Consider the following 6,319-nt stretch of genomic DNA (forward strand, 5'->3'; position numbering starts at 1 on the left):
GTCCCTGACTCTAGAATGAACTTAGTTAAAGGATAAAACCAAGTAAATATTATATGCCAAACAAATTCATAATAGAATTTTAATCGTGCTTGCTTTAATAATACCATATATAATGGTCATAACCATAAAGGTTACTATTGCAATAAATATCATAATGAATTTTTAATAATGAATAACCATAATGACAATGGTTAAAAACAATGTCTTTTTTCATTTTAATGCACATTATCACCCAAGATAATAAATTTATTTTAAATATCATAAAAATTATAACCTTCAATATTGGATAAGATATAGTTACTATTTACTTGTAACTAATATTATGCTATCATGCATTAATGATAAGTGTGTTACGACTAAGGATGTGATCTTGTTAAATGCTCTATCTCTACTAGACGCTACTACTTAGGGGCAAGTGTACCCCATCGTATCAAGTAATAATCCGGTTAAGACCGGGTATCGAATCCACGGGATTTATAACTACAAGTATTAAACGACTCAGTTTTATACGTTATCTAAGCGGTGAATACTTTAGGGTTGATATGGGAACCAACTACAAACTACTCCTAAGCTATCAGTGAGACAGATTTACGTCACAAAAACTCTACGAAGTGATACGGATGGTGATAAGTTATAAGTATGATAAACAATGATTCTAAATATATACGGTTAATGATTTACTCTTGCAATGACGACTACGTGTAGTGTGACCGACCCATGAAGTACTTAGACTACGTGGTTCCTAGTCAAGGCGTGTCTAATGCTTGGGATTAGAAATTAGGGCCTGTAAGTTCCGTGGCTTGTCAATTCCTACGGTTTCCGGTTTGTCACTTCCGGTAAGGCAACACCTATATGAATCCCTAAAGATAGCCCGAATGGCGTCGGAAATCGCGTCCTCCTACACAATAATCAATTACGAATATCAAAACAAGTAGCAAGCATCAACACATATAAGAAATAGAGATTGTAAATCATAAATTATAAATATGGAGAATGTAAATATGGAATACAACCAAGCCTAGTACATAGGAAGAGTACAAGCTAATTAGCAAGTGAAAAGGGAAGAATCCACCCTCGGAACTAGCTAACCGGACTCAAAGCCGTCTCTTAGGACTTGGAGGTGGAACTCTCGAGCTTGGTGAATGAATACGGAACGGAACTTTGACGGAATGCCGGAATGAACGAACAAGCTCTCAAGGTGATAGAGTTTTTGCTCTCTCTAATCTCAATGTAAATCTAAAACTATATATGAAATTCTGGATATATCAAGTGTTTTTTAAAGGAGTGCTAGTCACTCTTATTTATACACATCAAGCTAAGGGCAGAATTGTAAATTCACAAGGTGCAAGCATGGAGGAACATGATTTTCTGCAGATTTCCCATGACACGCCTCGCGTATGGTAGGGGACGCTCTGCGTATTGGCCCATTCCGTCAGAAATCTCCTGCAAGTGGACAAAATTCAGATCTTGTTGTCTCAACCACGCCCCACGTAGACTGGGGTACGCCTCGCGTGGCTGAGCTCCTGAGGTTTAGTGGCTTGAATTGGGTCTTTTACGCCGCGCGTAGCCTGAAGAACGCCCCGCGTAGATGAGTCACTGGGTTTTCGTGTAAGGTGGGACGCCCCGCGTAGGAGTAGTTGACTCTGGGAGACCATGCAGTCTGACTTTCATGATTGGGATTATCATTTCTGATAGATGTTACACGCCCCGCGTATCAGTGGGTAGATCCCACGTGGTGCCTGTGGATTGAACAATTATTTCTGACCAAGTGTTCCATGCCCCGCGTGAAGAGTGATACGCCCTGCGTATGTCGCTGGATTTTTGCTCCTTGCTCGTACCTGAAATATAATTATCGAGAGCCGAGTTAGCTTAACGTTTTATTTCCTAAATTCAATCAAAAATAGAGATAATTAACCAACAGTACGGATTTTATTTTTATTTCATTATTTTATTAAAACACTCTATTTTTGTAATTAAACTTATTTATTTAGTCCCAAATTAGACCGTAAATCACGCTAAAAGATAGGGACGAAACGCCCCTATCAAACCTCCTTGGACTTTAAAGTTTTACTTGTCCTCAAGTAAAAGAAATCGAAACACAAGGGATTGAGATAATTAAGAAAAAAACCATCGGTTGGTTTTGCCAAGTGCGTGATTTCAAAGCTAAAGTTTTACACAAAGTTTTCGGCAAGTACTTACGCAAACGAATGAGTAACCAAAACTTGTTTGAGACCTCCATGATCAAAATTAATAGGCAATATCAACGGGGGTCTATTATATTTTGAGAACCCGGTAGTACCTCACCAAGGGATTTCACTCTTACGCTCAAATCTTGGTGGGATGGTGTTTTTGCACTCTCATTTGCACTTACTCGAAGTCACCTTGAGTTTGCATTTTTATCCGGGTTTTTCCTCCTATGTTATGGTTAGGCAATATTAAAAATGAACCCGGAGGGGGGTTGTAATGTGGGTGGATTTTTAGTGGTTAATTTTTTAGAAACTCAAGTTCAAATACCTCTTTGATGATCGCACCATATTTTTGTTTTGGCCTTAGCGAGTTCGTAAAATATAGCTCGAAATTGCTCGGGTGGAGCTTGAGAATGCCTTTTTTTTGTCTTCATTGTGTTTTTTCTTTTTCTTTTTGTTTGGAGAGCGGCACAAAAACGATTTCGAAAGCTTATGGTGCTTACTTGTCAAGGCCTTGGTTTATTTTGGGTAATTTTGGTGCGATTTGATTTTGGTATTTAAACAAGAGGAAAAAGGGTTAAATGTTAAAAAGGTATTAGCAAAGAAGTGGTTAATAGGCTCGAGGGGGTTTCCTAAAGGTTAAAGAAAACAAGAAAAATAATTTAAGAAAAGAATTAGCCTAAGTGGGTTCGTTTTATCATCTATTGCCATTTTTACCAAAATAAGTGTACTTAACCCGGTATTAGATGCAAATTCTATGAGTCGAGTGAAGTCCAAGCCCTCGAAAAGTTGTGAAAGAAAATAGAGTTCTCGTACGAACTCCTTTAGGCTCAAAATTATCTCATAAGAATTCGGGTTTAAAATGTGTACTTTCAAGTTCTCGTCAAATTTTCAACTATCCCGTTTTTATTGCCTTTTTAAATTTCATTATAGAGATGACCTGTGGGTTAGGACTCAATGCTTTTGTTTAGTACAATCCTAGGCTTTGCATAAATTCCCTAACTTCAAAGCCAAGACTAAAATTTCTCAAATAAACCAATCCTTTATGTTCCGACGTTCTTATTTTTAACGACAAATAACAGAACTTTTAATTGATGTCCGTAGAGGGTAGTGTGTCGGAAAAATTTTAAGAATCAATAAACTAGTTTAATTATTTTGTAGGTTATTTGATTTTTATTTTTGTTTTTGTTAGTGCAGACCAAACTAAAAGTGCGGGGTTGCACGGCCCTCCGCGTGGTTTGAAATGACGTTTATTCCAAGGACGTCGCAAAAAGAAAAGAAAACAAAAACAAAAATAGAGAAGAAACAAAAAGGACCTTGAATGTCCGGTCCTACGCGCGGCATACCCAGGGGGCGCCCCGCGTAGAAGGTGCGTTTTAAGTAGTTTTTCGGCCAGAGACACGGATACGCGGGGCGTAGTCTGAGGGGCGCCCTGCGCATCCCTATCTCTGGGCCATTTTGTGAAACAAAAAGGGTGGGGACGCGGGGCGTATTGGTGCATACGCCCTGCGTGTCAATGATTTAACTTAGAAAAACGAACACGAGAATGGAGAAAATGAAACAACACAAAGAGAGAGCGTAATAAAGGAAAGTACAAAAGCGCAACAAAAGAAAAATGGGAATGGGAAAACGGAAACATAGACATATATTAAAATTTAAATACACAAAAGAAAAACATGATAATGACAAAAACTAAAGACATAAGAACATAAAAGGGAAATGATAAAAATAAAAGATCACAACAAAGAAAAGAAGAAAAAGAACTATTGTGGAGGTGGCGGAGGTGGATTCCCATGGAGGTTAAAGTGTGTGAAGAAGCGGTCGGCGAAGGCATCAAAACTAGCCCGGTCCTCACGTCGTTGGGCCTCAATGGAGTTGAAGTGGGTGATGAAAGTGGCATGGTCCATGAGGCGATTAGCCTCAAGGGTGTCAAAGCGGGTGTTGATAGTGGCGTTGAGGTTGGCGAATTGGGAGTCAAAATGGGCGCGATCTTGACGTTGGTGGCCTTCAAGGGCGTCCAACTGGGAATATATGGAGTTGAAGTCATGGTTGGGCGGTGGGCTAAATTTTAAGCCCATGTCCGAGTCTGATCCCTCGTGCTCTTGGGGTTGGGCCGCCCCCGAACTTTCACCCGAGCTGGAGGCAGGGCGCTGGAGTGATTTGATGGCGTTTTTGTCCAAGGGCCGCAGTTCCAAGTTGGGAAAGCGGTCAAGGGCGGCATCGCCGAGAGTAGAGGTGGCGAAGATTGTGATGAGATGGCCCAACCCGAGTTTGCCATGTTTTCGGGTGGGCATATGGTGGAGTTGGACGGCCATGAGGTAGGAGAGGTCGTAAGTGAGGCCATTTGCACAATAATAAAGGGCCAGGAGTTCGTGCTTATTGACCTTAGTGGACTCGGACTTCCCCGAGAAGTAAAAAGAGATGAAGTGGTGGAGAAGTTGGAGGATGGGATCGCGGATGCATGCCGGGCGGAGATTGGAGACGTCATAATCGTCGGACCCGGTGATGGAGGTCCAAAAATCACGAGGGGAGACACCCTCGGGCCAATGTGCTATGCCGTCCTCCGCTTGATGGGTGAAATGGTTGCGGAGCCATTGTGTGTCGATGGAGAAAGGGTGGTTGTGAAGGCGGAAGTTGAAGAGGGCGGCTCCGGGAACCCCATTGGAAGTAATGGTGGTGTAGAACTCCAAGACTAGTGAAGGGTACACGTGTTGGCATGCACAAAAGTGATCGTACCAACCGAGGGCACGGAGGCGAGCCTCGAGAGTGCTGTCGAGGTCATACCGATCAAGCGTGCTGCGCTAGATGTACGGGAGTTCCATGACAGTGGCAGCATAGAGATTTTGGTAGGTTAAGGCCTCCTCTTTGGTGAGGAGATGAAAGGGAGCCTGATATTGGCGGGTGAGTGGTGGTGTTTCTTCCCGTTCGGGTGGTGGTGATTGTTGATTTTGGGAAGAACAAGAAGAGCAGGCACGAGTGGCCCGTGGGGGACGGTCATTAGCGGGTCGCTTGCTTCGTGCCATGATGGTAGTGAAGGATTGAGAAAGATTGTAGGAAGAGTGTGGGGAGTTAGAGTGAGTTGTGGGGAAAAAGAAGGAAAAAGGGAGGAGTATATATAGGGGAGGAGTGGGGAATCCAAGTGAAATTCGGATTCCCAGAGGGGTACACGAGGCGTGAAAGGGCCACGCCGCGTGTACCCCACCTCCTGAGGTTATTTAACGCAAAAAGGGCACCATACGCGGGGCGTGCCTGGAGGCACGCCTCGCGTATCGTGTCTCCTGGCCAAAAATTGGTGGGAGAAAGGCGAGGACACGGGGCGTAAAAGGGGGTACGCCCCGCGTGGAAGACAGAAGTGGAAGCATTATTTTTCGGTTTTTAAAGAGTTTTTAAATTTTTGTGAATTTTAATTGGTGGTTTAATTATGGTTTTTAATGAATATTTAATGGTTTTATGATTTTAAAGTGTAATTAAGATGGTGGTTAAAGTAAAATTAATGTGGAGGGAAGGTGAATAATGTTTGAATTTGAAAGGAGGTGATGTGATTGGAGGTGAGAGGAGGTGGAGTGTGGAAGTGGAAAAGATATATGGGGAAGAGGAAAGAGTGATGGGAAAGGTGGAAGGGGAAAAGGCTGCCATGGGGAGTTAAAATTCGTAACTCCCCTAGGATACACGGGGCGTGCCCTATGGGGCGCCTCGCATGTCCCAACACGTGGCATTTATTTGGGAGAGAGCTAACTGCCGAAGGTTACGCGGGGCGTGGTAGGAGGGACGCCCCGCGTAACGCGCTTTTATTTTGGAAATGGGACAGACACGCAGCTGCGCGGGGCGTACTGGTGTGTACGCTCCGCGTGGCTTATTTTTGGATTAAAAAAAGGGATTTGTTTTTCTTTTGATTTTTAATTTAAAAGAAACAAAATTGGGAAAGAAAATGCGGGAAATAAAAATTGGGGAAGAAAACTCCCTTATTCGAGCTTGGGTTGCCTCCCATGAAGCGCTACTTTATAGTTGGTGAGCTTGACTTAGAATTTCTTCCTAGGTGTATGCTTCCATTCGCGTTAGAAATGCAAATTCTTGAATAAACAATCCGTACCTACAAAACGGGTTGTTAGTTTCAAAGAAATTTAACGAAAACC

Source organism: Euphorbia lathyris, chromosome 1 (assembly GCF_963576675.1).
Source record: "Euphorbia lathyris chromosome 1, ddEupLath1.1, whole genome shotgun sequence".
NCBI classification, from domain to species: Eukaryota; Viridiplantae; Streptophyta; class Magnoliopsida; order Malpighiales; family Euphorbiaceae; genus Euphorbia; species Euphorbia lathyris.